At 38.9% G+C, this 11,117-nt stretch overlaps 1 protein-coding gene across 14 annotated transcripts in view; it reads left to right on the top strand.

Annotated features, from left to right (window-relative positions):
* The first annotated feature begins 6,231 nt into the window (after positions 1–6,231).
* The window catches only part of NRXN1 (neurexin 1), a 4,168,553-nt gene continuing 4,163,667 nt past the window's right edge, over positions 6,232–11,117 (top strand). For 13 of the 14 annotated variants that reach the window (XM_044054802.1, XM_044054867.1, XM_044054861.1 and 10 more), the window contains exons 1-2: positions 6,232–6,519; positions 10,595–11,117. The exon at positions 10,595–11,117 is cut by the window's right edge and continues 857 nt beyond it. The gene's annotated coding sequence lies outside the window, so the exon portion shown is untranslated. The remainder of the gene's footprint in view (positions 6,520–10,594) is intronic. The other variant, XM_044054788.1, reaches the window with a different exon arrangement.

The following is an 11,117-nucleotide window of genomic DNA, read 5'->3' as shown; positions in this document are numbered from 1 at the left end:
CATTGTACAGAATTCTTACCAATGGAGAAGCATATGCAGATGGAGTTTAGAGAAGTGAAAAAAAGATAGCTATATTGTAATTCCCTTATGTTACAAGGCAGAGTGTATCCTGAATAATGTTAATAGAAATTAACTTGGGTAGTTCTACTTTTCTTTCCTCATATCTTGAAAATCATGAAGAAAAAACAAAAATAGTGTATATGTTTTAAAGAACGTTTTGAGTACTTTACAAATTATTTTATTTCAATTAATTGTTACTCTAGAAAAATTGATATACTTTTGTTAAAAATAGCATTCAATGACTATAACAGAAAGTTCTCAGTTTAAATGGTGCTCTACAAATCTTTGTCCCAAGTCCTTGAATTAGCTACATACTGTATTACAGGAGGTCCTCAGAATTGTGTAATGTAATGCATGGTACAGGCATTGAAACTACAATTCTAACTAATCTGATTGAATTCATCAAAGAAGTTTGGATATAGGTAAAGATATATAAGGTGTATTCCTTAATCTGTCAAAGGTCATAAGGAGATATATGAGTAGACTCAGTTTCCCTGGCATTTATCCTCATACCACACAGTGGCTCCAAAGCTTTAAATGGTGTACTTATAGGTTCATAGGTTCATAGGTAGGTACAAGGCTATTGGCCCTAGGGCCTCTACAAGCCTAGCCAAAAATGTACCGTGGCTTTCACCACCCAAGAAAATTATTTTCCTGTGCCCCTGTCAAGCAGAACCACAGAAGTGATCCTCGGGGGTGAATTTCCTATTACCCATCCAATCATCAAGATTTTTCTTGAAGAGTGCTAATGAGGAGCTCTGTTTGACATAGATAGGTAGTCTGTTCCAGAGTATGGGAAGTCTCTGGGACAGGAATCTATCCCTCCAGCATGTTCTGTTTATTGCGGTGAAAAGGTTTAGGTCCCTAGAGCATGTAGCTCGGAGGGATTGGGATTTCTTTAAGTGGAGCATGTCCAACAGCTCTGGGTTTGACATAGCTTTGTATGTTAGGCAGAGATCGCCTCTGAGTAGGCAATACGCGACGGAGTAAAGCTGGAGTTTTTTGAGACGGTCTGCGTAAGGCATCTGTTTGAGGCCAGTAATCCTCTTTGTGAGGTATTTTTGTGGCCTTTCCAGTTGTTGTAGATGTCTTATGAGGTACATACCAAAAGGGGCGTTTGTACTCTATAATGGGTCTAATAAGTGATGAGTAGAGGGGAACAATGACCTCTTTTTTTCTGGATGAGAAACCTTTTGTGATGAGGTGTGCCACGTAGAAGGATTTCCTGACCACTTTGGCGATGTGATTATCAAAGGAGAGACTACTGTCCACCTGTGTCCCAAGGTCTCTTATCACACTTTTGGTGTTAAGTAGACTACTGCCTATGTGGTAGTTCATGGGTACAGAATTTTTACCAAAGGGGATAACAATCCACTTTTTGGCATTGAGCTTGAGACCATGTCTTTGACACCAGGCATCTGTCTCAGTGAGGCCCTTTTGTAGGATGTCCACATCATTAGGAGTTTCAGTTATGGCTCCTAGTTTGCAGTCATCTACAAATTTAGTTAGCCAAAGACCTTCTGTGTTAGCCTGTACTTCAGAGAAGTAGATACCAAACAGGAGAGGACCCAGGACTGAACCCTGTGGTACTCCACTTGTCACTGGTCTGAAGTCTGATTTGGAGTCTGCTACTTTCACAGTGTGGGTTCTTTCAGTAAGCCAGTTGGCAACCCATCTTGTGACATAGGGATTTATACCTAGTTTAGTGAGTTTATCTATAATTCCAGAGTGGGGGATGGTGTTGAACGCCTTGGCGAGATCTAGATAGGCTGTGTGAACCACCTTACCCTCATCTATGGCTTCAGGTTTAGGAGACATGATCTGCCTTTTACAAACCCAAACTGTGTGGGGTCCAGGGTTTGGGGATCTCCAATGTCTTTGTTTATGAGTTCCATGATGATATGTCCTTGCAGACGAGGCTTGTCAGGCTAATGAGGCGGTAGTTCCCGGGGTCTGTTGTGCCCCCCCCCCCGTGGAGTGGGATAACTGTCGTGGTGCGCCATTCAATGGGCAAAAAGCCTGAGGTGAGGCTATGATTGAACATGGTACTTAGGTGGGGTGCCAGTTCATTCTGTAGTTCATTTAGAAGGCAGCCTGGGATGCTGTCAGGTCCCATGGATGCTGTGTTCTTGGCTTTGGAGAGTGAAGTTTTTACCTGTGCAGCCGTGATTACAGGAACTTTGCATTCTTCCGGTAAAAAGATGGGCCCTTTAGGGGGTGAGAGGGGGGGTAAAGTTAGCACTGAACCTATCTGCCAGGATGTTGGCAATATCAGTTAGTTCTGTACATTTAGTGTCATTGTGCTGTAACTCAGAGCAGATCTGAGTGTTGCCATTGAGATTTTTGACATAGCTATAGAATGCTTTGTGGTTGTCTTTAGAATCAGTGGCAATTTTGTTTTCATAACTAGCTTTGGAGGATTTTATGAGGGATCTCAGCTTCTTACTGAGGCTGACCAGGGAGTTCCTCCAATCGTGGGATTTTACTTTTTTTGCAACAGTTTCTTTCTTCTGTTGTAGAGTTTGTTTATGGCAGAAGACCACCAGATTGGCTTCCTTTTTTTGGAGGATAGCATCTTGGTTCTGTTAGGGATAGCATGATCCATGCACTTGTGTAAGTGCTTATACAGTGCATTTGTGGAGGATTCAGCAGTCGTACCTCTATTGTCCATCTGCATGGGAGTCATGAAGTTTGCCACTTCTGTCTTAAGAAGCGTGAAGTTGGTTTTGGAGAAATTTTTTACGGTTGTTTTCCTAATGGGGGTGGGAGCGGGATGTGGATGTCTAGGGTGATCTGACCAACGAGGAGCTGACCTCTGGTGTGGAACACCGGTCACCCATGTTGGTGATGAGCAGGTCTAGGATATTGCTGCCTCTGGTGGGGGTGTGGATAAGTTGATCCAAACCGTTGGAATTGATGATTTCCAGAAAACATTGAGCAAAAGAGTTGGTACATGAGTAGTTTTCCCAGTTAATGGTAGGGTAGTTGAAATCACCCATTATTAGAGTGTTGGGTTGTACCTTAATATTTTCCAGTGTATCAAGAAAAGAGGAGTGGGAATCCTGGGGCATGGTGGGGGGTCTGTAGCAAGCTACAATCTGGATTGCTGTTTTGCCCAGAGTTATTTGAACTTGGATAATCTCGGATGCATTATGCTGAGCAACTAGCTTGGAGGTGTGGATATCCTTAATGAATATGGACACGCCTCCACATTTAGTGTTTCAGTCCGGGTTTGGTGGCTGAAAGGTGTGGTATGAATTATAGCCTGGTAATGCAGGGGTGCTCTCTGGAGCTTTGAACCAGGTCTCTGTCACTGCACAGATGTCAATGTTCTCCATTTTAAGGAGTGCCTCGAGTGAGTGCATTTTGAGGTTTAGACTTCTAGCATTTAGTAGCATTACCCTCAGATTTTGCTTCATTTCTTAACTTTTATTGCAAACATTTGAGTGCATCAGCAGTCCAACTCAAGGGCATTGTTATTCGATTTTTATGTAAACACAATGCCAACTCTGTGGTGATGAATAAATCATATGCTATACTGATGATACAATAGTTCTGCAAAGGTCATATAGCTGCTGAAAGGAACCTGTGAAGCAATGAAATAAAGCCTTCAAACAGGTTTTCAGATATTAGATTGGTCAGTAAAACTAAATGAAAATTCCAGCCAAGTTGGAACTTCCAATGAGTGACCTCTCAAACCTCTTGAATCAGTGGCATGTGGGATATTTGCAAATGACCCTTATGAACACCAGGTATTTCAGCTAATTTGGTGATTCTGAATGCCCATGACTTGTTTCGTCATTTTAATGGATAATTTCAGGCCAATAAAGTCAAACCTCACTAGCCATGGATATGCATATTTCAGCCTTGTTATAGCTGCAAGATTCTCAACAAATCTTAAACAAAAGCAACTTATTTTTTCAGTAACAGATACTTATAAGTCAATGCACCCTTCCATATTCAAATTCAACACAATTTCTAGAGATATTATCACTCACACAAAGTGAAATGTTTGGACTGCATAGTAGATGGCACCCTGTCATTAAAGGACCACATAACATCCACTGTAAAAGTAGTGTATCATTACAGTATAAACCATGTATAGCCTACAGTCAAATATTATCTCACTACTACAACCGACAATAAACATGTCACAACACAAATCCATTCCAAGCTATGGCACGGATCGATAATGTACACAAGAATTTCAGCTACTCTGTTATTCAAACTATAAAAAGTACCCCGTAATGATTTACTAGGATGCCCTTAAAATCTGGCTGCTGCTACTCCCTATACTATACCAAAATTGCATTTCCCACTAACTCCAATTTGAGTCTTACAAAACCGTCTTCAGATACTGGACTGCTATTCCCTATCTAGAACTCTGCGTTCCTTCAAAATGCTTTTTAGCAGAATTGCTAGAACTTAGAACTGTCATGCTGACGCATTTTAATAACGTTGTGGTATTTATTGCAACAACCTCTTCACAATAATTATAAATGTAGGTATTGTCCGTTTACTTCTAGAGACAATCATATACACGTTTAGTACACCTGTAAATTGCACCGTTAGCTGCTGATGTATTGCGTGTTAAGACCAAACTTCCCTCATCCTTGACAGGTATTCATAACTTCACCGCTGACAATTCCCGTATATTGAGGTGTAACTTCTGTGTTTATTACACAGCACATACGTAGGTTTGTATTTATATCGGTTCGCTCCTTCGGTTTTACTCTTCTATATGTATTTCCCTTTTCATATATTCTTTCATTGATCAGTCAGTGCTAACGTTACGTACACGGTATATTTATATCTTCTGTTTAACATCATAGGAAGTTAGAAGTATAAATGATTATTATTAATGCTTTTTCCATGTATACTTTCATTTGAAAGTTCCTTTATTTTTCTTGAATGCAGATTCTTGAAATACGCTTGCTATTTTGCTGTTTCACAATTATATTAGAATCTTTTTCCCAAGGTTCTGCAGCTGAAATAGGGGTTCGACGCAGCTGGACAACCTATATTATCAAAAACATAAGAAAATAATAAATACATTCTTTGGTACTGCCCATGAATCTGTACAATAAATTAAAAATGGAGTCTGCCATGCCCCTAGCAAAAATGTGTTAAATATTTCAGGACGATGTCTGTAGGTCTGGGGAATCTGCACTCCAGAGGTGCTGTCGTCTGTGCCGTACAGGCATTAAGCAAGTTTACTCCTTTCACCTGACTCTCAGGTTAGCTGTAACTGTTTGCATCAATCATATTCAGGCAGCAAGAAAGGGTATACTGGAAGGCAACAATATCCAGGAGACAGTTAAGTTAAATGCCCTGCTTTTGGTATAGGCACATATTATATTGCAGCACTTTTGTCAGCAGTAGTTGAAAAGCATTTTTCTGGTTCACATAGAAAGATTTCCAGATTACCATTAAGAGCCAATTAAATGCCCAGATTAGATCCTAAATTAGAGGCAAGATCAATCAATCAATTGGTGATTTCGTACGTCTAATTCAGAAAACGGACTTTTTGAGCTATAATGTACTAGTCAAAATATAAAAGCAGTAATTTTAAGATGAGTCATATTTTGTGTTGCGCCTAGCCCAAATAGTTGCTTACAAGCCCAATTTTAGATGTGATGATTAATGGTTGCAAATAAATCGGAGACTAAATTAAGGGAATCCCTAAAAGCCAGGCGCTATTGAACAGTATCGTTGACCACTATTAACATTCTCTGTTTGAGCACGTACGTATGTGAAGAGAATGGTGTGTCTGTGCCATCTTAATAAGACAATTGGGTCCTCCTTTCCTGGAACCAGCAGAGATGTGTAGCATTGTATATTATACACATTATAAATGCAGTGTGCTCTCCATAGCAGACGAATTGAAGACCATGTAATGCTTGCATCCACGAGATACTCCCTTCTCTCAACGATATAGTATGGGATGCTTTCCAACATGCTGACCAAATCGCTCTAATGCATCTCGATGTATTCCAATGGGAGAAGACCTACTGAAGAAACGCTTGCGTTTGGGACGGTGATGAGTGCACGAATGCGAAGATGCTTCAGCTCTGCCTTGCTGCAGCGCACCGACCCGCCCCGTTCTCGAGATGGACAGATACTGGGCTCACGTGACCATCGTCTCCTGCCTGCTCTCGCTCTCTCGTTCTTTTTCGGCACAGACCTTACGCGAGGCAACCTGAGCGCAGCACATCTCTTTTTTTTTTATTTGCAAACATACAGCGGAATTCGTTTTGCCTTTTTTCTGCTCCATCCCATCCTGTAGAGACAGTAAGGAAGAGCTTCGGACAGGTAGCAGATCGACCTTCCTTTATCGAACAACTGAAGGAAACAATATAAATGGATGACATTGAGAGGAGCGAAAAAAGGCTTAGATTCTGTCTGTGTGCAGCATCCTTAATAGGTAAAGAGAAAAGGAGCACCAGCGATGCTGGAAAGGTAACCGTTGCTAGTGCAGGGATGGATCATTGCTGCTTTTCATTGCTGAAGGGCTCTTGTTTATTATTAGAAGAAAAAAGTAAATTAACCTGGTTGTGGTATCTTGCAGCTCCCACTATGCATTTTATAAGGCTCAAGGTACTAGGTCTCACCAGTAGTAGGTCTGTCTTAGTGCATCTGTTGTGATTGATGATTTGATTGACCAGCAAAAGATAATTGTGGTTGTTTTTTTTTTCTTCATAGCTATGAAAGGACACGGCTACCGGGCTTATTTTTCTAGGAGTAATACTGCATTTCAAAATGAATCAGTAAAAAGGCAGTTATTTGGAATTCTAAACCTTGTTACAATGATGTTTCATTTTTAATAAGATATACGGAGGGGCGGTCAAATAAAAAAATAATAAAATAAAACAAAAGGACGACCCTCACCCGTTAAGTTTATTATTACGTTCTGACCGTCACTGAAAAGATAGCCCGGCGATATATCAGGTGTCAAGGTGCATCCTTCAGGAAGAGTTGGCTGCTAGGGGGTTAAAATAATACTGGTCACCATAACAGGCTCTAAATGACGGTCATCCCCAGCGTCCCCAAGAGTAACAAGTCTACGCTTTATGATTCAAGTTCCCGAATGACTTGAATGCCAAATGCTTTTGTACAGCTAAACCACAAAGTGCCAGATTGGGAGAAACGAAGATGGTGAGATCACAGAGTACAGAAAGATGGCACCTACGGCAGATACATGGATTGGAGAACAAAATGGTCAGCAGTCTGGAAACCACTTCAAGCCTTCTAGTATTGCATCTGGTGGCTTGATTCCAGTGATTATATTTTGCATCATTGACTGTTAGGTTTTATTTTATTGTGATATTTGAAAGAAGGAAAAGGTGAGGCAGAAGGGATACTGGGTATCAGCGTTCTACAAACGTCTAAAGATGGAGAGTATTTGTTTTTTATCCGGCAACACTATGCTTTATGAGACCTGTGCTGATCTGAAGCTACCGATACAGCAAATACTAATTTATTATATATATATATATACATATACACTCACATACACATAACGCACATATGCAGCACAGTATGCTAGAGCTGCTAAATTTTGTGTGCAACTGCTGGTTATCTTTTGCTGTATTTTTTTTTAATCAGGACACTTCCAAGTATGGGATCCCAGCAGCCTAGTTCTGGCATGTTACCTGTAGGGATCGCCATGCACTGATGGGGAGAAACTGCTCTTGCTCCCTGGGTGACAGCAGCCGTACAATGCGGAGCAATAAATTACTGTTCTTTCCTGCTTGTAAAAAGGTGTTAATTAGACACTGAGCTTCATCGCTGAGGTGATAAACTGGCTAGGAAAAATGGATAGGAAAAAAAATCTGCATCTACTTCTACAAAGCAGCATAGCTTGTCTTCTGCGTTTGTTTTTTATTATTGTTACACAAAATACAATCGTTTATGTGTGTGCGTGTGTGTGTGTGTGTGTGTGTGTGTACGCGGGCGCGCGCTACAGTGCGCATGCAGTTCTTGAGAGGGGAGTTTCTTTGGTCATGCTGTGTGTATTTATGAGGTGGAGGCGCAAAATATAAGCAAGTCATAAAACGCATTGTATAGCACACAGTTCTACTGTATATAAATGAAACAACCTGATACATGTTTAATACAGATGACATAGGGTTACAAAGTCACCGACTGATGCAGAGTACAAAGTAATGTTTAATCTGGAAGTTAGTCATTAGGGAATATGAGGAAATATATCACTTATACCCTTTTAGAAGCAATTAAGTAACATCTTTTTTTTTTTGGGGGGGGGTAAACTGTTTGCTCCGGTTGTTTAAAATTACCATGAAATTTCAATTTGTTTAGAGCTTTTTTTTGGGGGGGGGGGTAAACTGTTTGCTCTCGTTGTTTAAGAATACCCATGCAATTTTAATTTGTTTTGAGCGCTACAGCAGCCCCCCCCCTCCAAAAAAAACTGGATTGAGGATTTATGTGCTTGCAAGTGTATGACCGTGGTTGCTGAATTTATTTAGTTGTACTTTTGTTTGCAGTTATACTTTTAGTTATACTGTTGCTTGCTTGAAAAACATGCTGTGCCACAGTGTACATGCTGTCATTAAATAAAACTGTATCTTTTTTCTGATGACTCTCACATTCTGAGCCTGAAAATGGTCCACTGGAATCAATGTTCAATCTCTTTAGTTAAAATAAAATGATATAAAATAAAAACAGTCTGCACCTTTCTATATATGAGAGGAAGTTTACAAATGGACTTTGCCTGGAACAAGTGCCCTTTTACAAGAAATATAGGAATAAATTCCCCCAACAATTAAATATTAAATATACAGTTTATGGCTTTTTCATTTAATGCATTGTGTTACTTCTGCAAAGAATGGCTAGATTTATGTAGCAACCTGTTCCCTGATACTGCTGCCAGGAAAAGTAAATACAATACTTTTTATACCTGTTATGTTTGTTATTATTTATGCAATTATCATCTACAGATTAAATAATGAATAGAAAGTGTCATTATTCAAAACAAAAAGTTAACAGTCATTCGATATCTTGCAATAAGTGCAACTGTTTAATAGATACTGGAACTAAAATAAATCAGTTTCAGGAGGCTGAGGGTTAAGGAACTGCTATTACATCTTTGTAACAATACAAAGATGCCTTTGTCAGAAGTCTCTGTAAGATTTCTAGTGGTATTTTTCTCTGTTTAAATACTTAATTGTGAACTATGTACAGTATTCCATCTACACCCCCCCCCCCCCGTTCTTGACTTGCACTAATCCCTGAAATCAAATATGGCTTGCCTCAACAATCAATGTAGTCCAGCTGCAACACTCATAAATTGTAGATTGCTGAAAATAAAATCTATAGATCCACAGTCCAGGCAGATGCCTGCATTCATTGACTTCAAACTTCTAAATGGACTCAATTGGTTACATGTTCACTGTGGAGCAGACATACTACTGAGCACAATCCTTTTATAAACTGATAATGTTAAGGCACTGTACTCCCTAGAAATCAAAATTGTAGATTAGAGAACAAACCTATTTCCTCAGGGATAACAAAGATGAGGCCATCTCACTTGTTAAGGTTCAATTCAAAACTACCACAGGAGAAATAAGTTTCCACTCCACACAGAACCACCTAACAGCTGAGGTTAGTCATGAAATGCTTACCACACTTAAAGTTAAACTAAAATAACATCTAATAAATCAATCTACCTGCCTCGGTTTTCAGGACAATAGGTAAAACCCATAGTCTTAGTGTATTTCTTCTTCAGCTATGTATTCCTATTAATGTATTAATTATTATTATTCATTTTTATTTAATGGAATTTATCACTATTACAATTTTATGTCTGTGCCCTTATGGATTGGGGTTGTGGCTGAAAAGGGTTTGTCAATCAGGCCACTTATCTTGTTAACAAATTGAAAATAAATACATACAATTATGTGTATGCAAGTATTATTTGTGCCTTGTGGCCTGGGCACTAGGTGAAAAAGGAAAGTGGACTAGCTCAACTACTTGGTTTTGTAAATAATACACTATGAATGTATTTTCAGAAATAAGTAGAAATGTCTATTCCTTCTGACTCCATACAGTTTAATATTTCTGAAGATTGTATCAATTGGTCAGCCAACTATCTTTAAATAATTGCTTGCCAAAGGTCAGGTTTCAAGTCAATAATAAAAATATTTTCCTAAAGTTGGTCTTATGAGACAGTGCCCACATCACAGTATCACCCCTATCACAGAAGGGAATCATAAACTCCCACCCAAGGTTAAAGATATGGCAGGCAATAACTGAGTGGTAAAATGTTTACAAGCTACATTACCATTTGATTGTATTTTTCCATCTAAAATTTTGTAGAAGTGGACTTGTTAACTGAAAATGAGTTATACAAGAATGATTGACTAAAGAACATTAATTATTTAAATTTTCTAATGAATTATTTGCCTTACTCATAGTATTAGTCACTAAATTTCTGTTTTCATACTAAATACAGTTTTGTCTGAGAAACGGGTATTGTTTTTGTTTATTTTTATTGTTATTATTATTTCTTTTTCAGACACAACAGTGAATTGAGGATTTCAGATGGTTGAGATTCAGATCTATTGCATACACTGGAAAGCACATCTTTTAAACTGAGCATGTGTGATGTAACTTTTGAGTGCCTATGCCTATTTTTGGAGGTTTTGCCTGAAAAAGAAGACAAATGAAGAAGACAAGAACAGAAACTGCAAGCCAAATCTCTAGAATATAACGGCAAGAATATGAAGATTAGGATTTGAAGTTTACCACTAAGAATACTGAGTACTGTTGGCATTTTAATTGATTTAATAAGGTGGAAAGAGAGAGAGAGACACACACACACACACATACACTGTCCTAGGAAGCTCATTCAATGGATATGTAGAAATGAAGTCCTGGGAATACCTATAGAAATAAAAGGGTGTTGGTCTATTGATTCTTTTATGGGAGGGAATCTCATTCAAAAAGGAACTATGGGCTTCTCACAAAAAATTATAAATCATCACAAGTAAGTTCTTGAAACTTAAGGGAGGGGGTTGAAGAAGAATATTTTCGTAAAC

Source organism: Protopterus annectens, chromosome 1.part2 (assembly GCF_019279795.1).
Source record: "Protopterus annectens isolate FY-2018-M chromosome 1.part2, PAN1.0, whole genome shotgun sequence".
In the NCBI taxonomy this organism is placed as follows: domain Eukaryota; kingdom Metazoa; phylum Chordata; order Ceratodontiformes; family Protopteridae; genus Protopterus; species Protopterus annectens.
The sequence above is the reverse complement of the archived record's forward strand: the minus strand, read 5'-3'. Positions and strand labels throughout refer to the sequence as shown.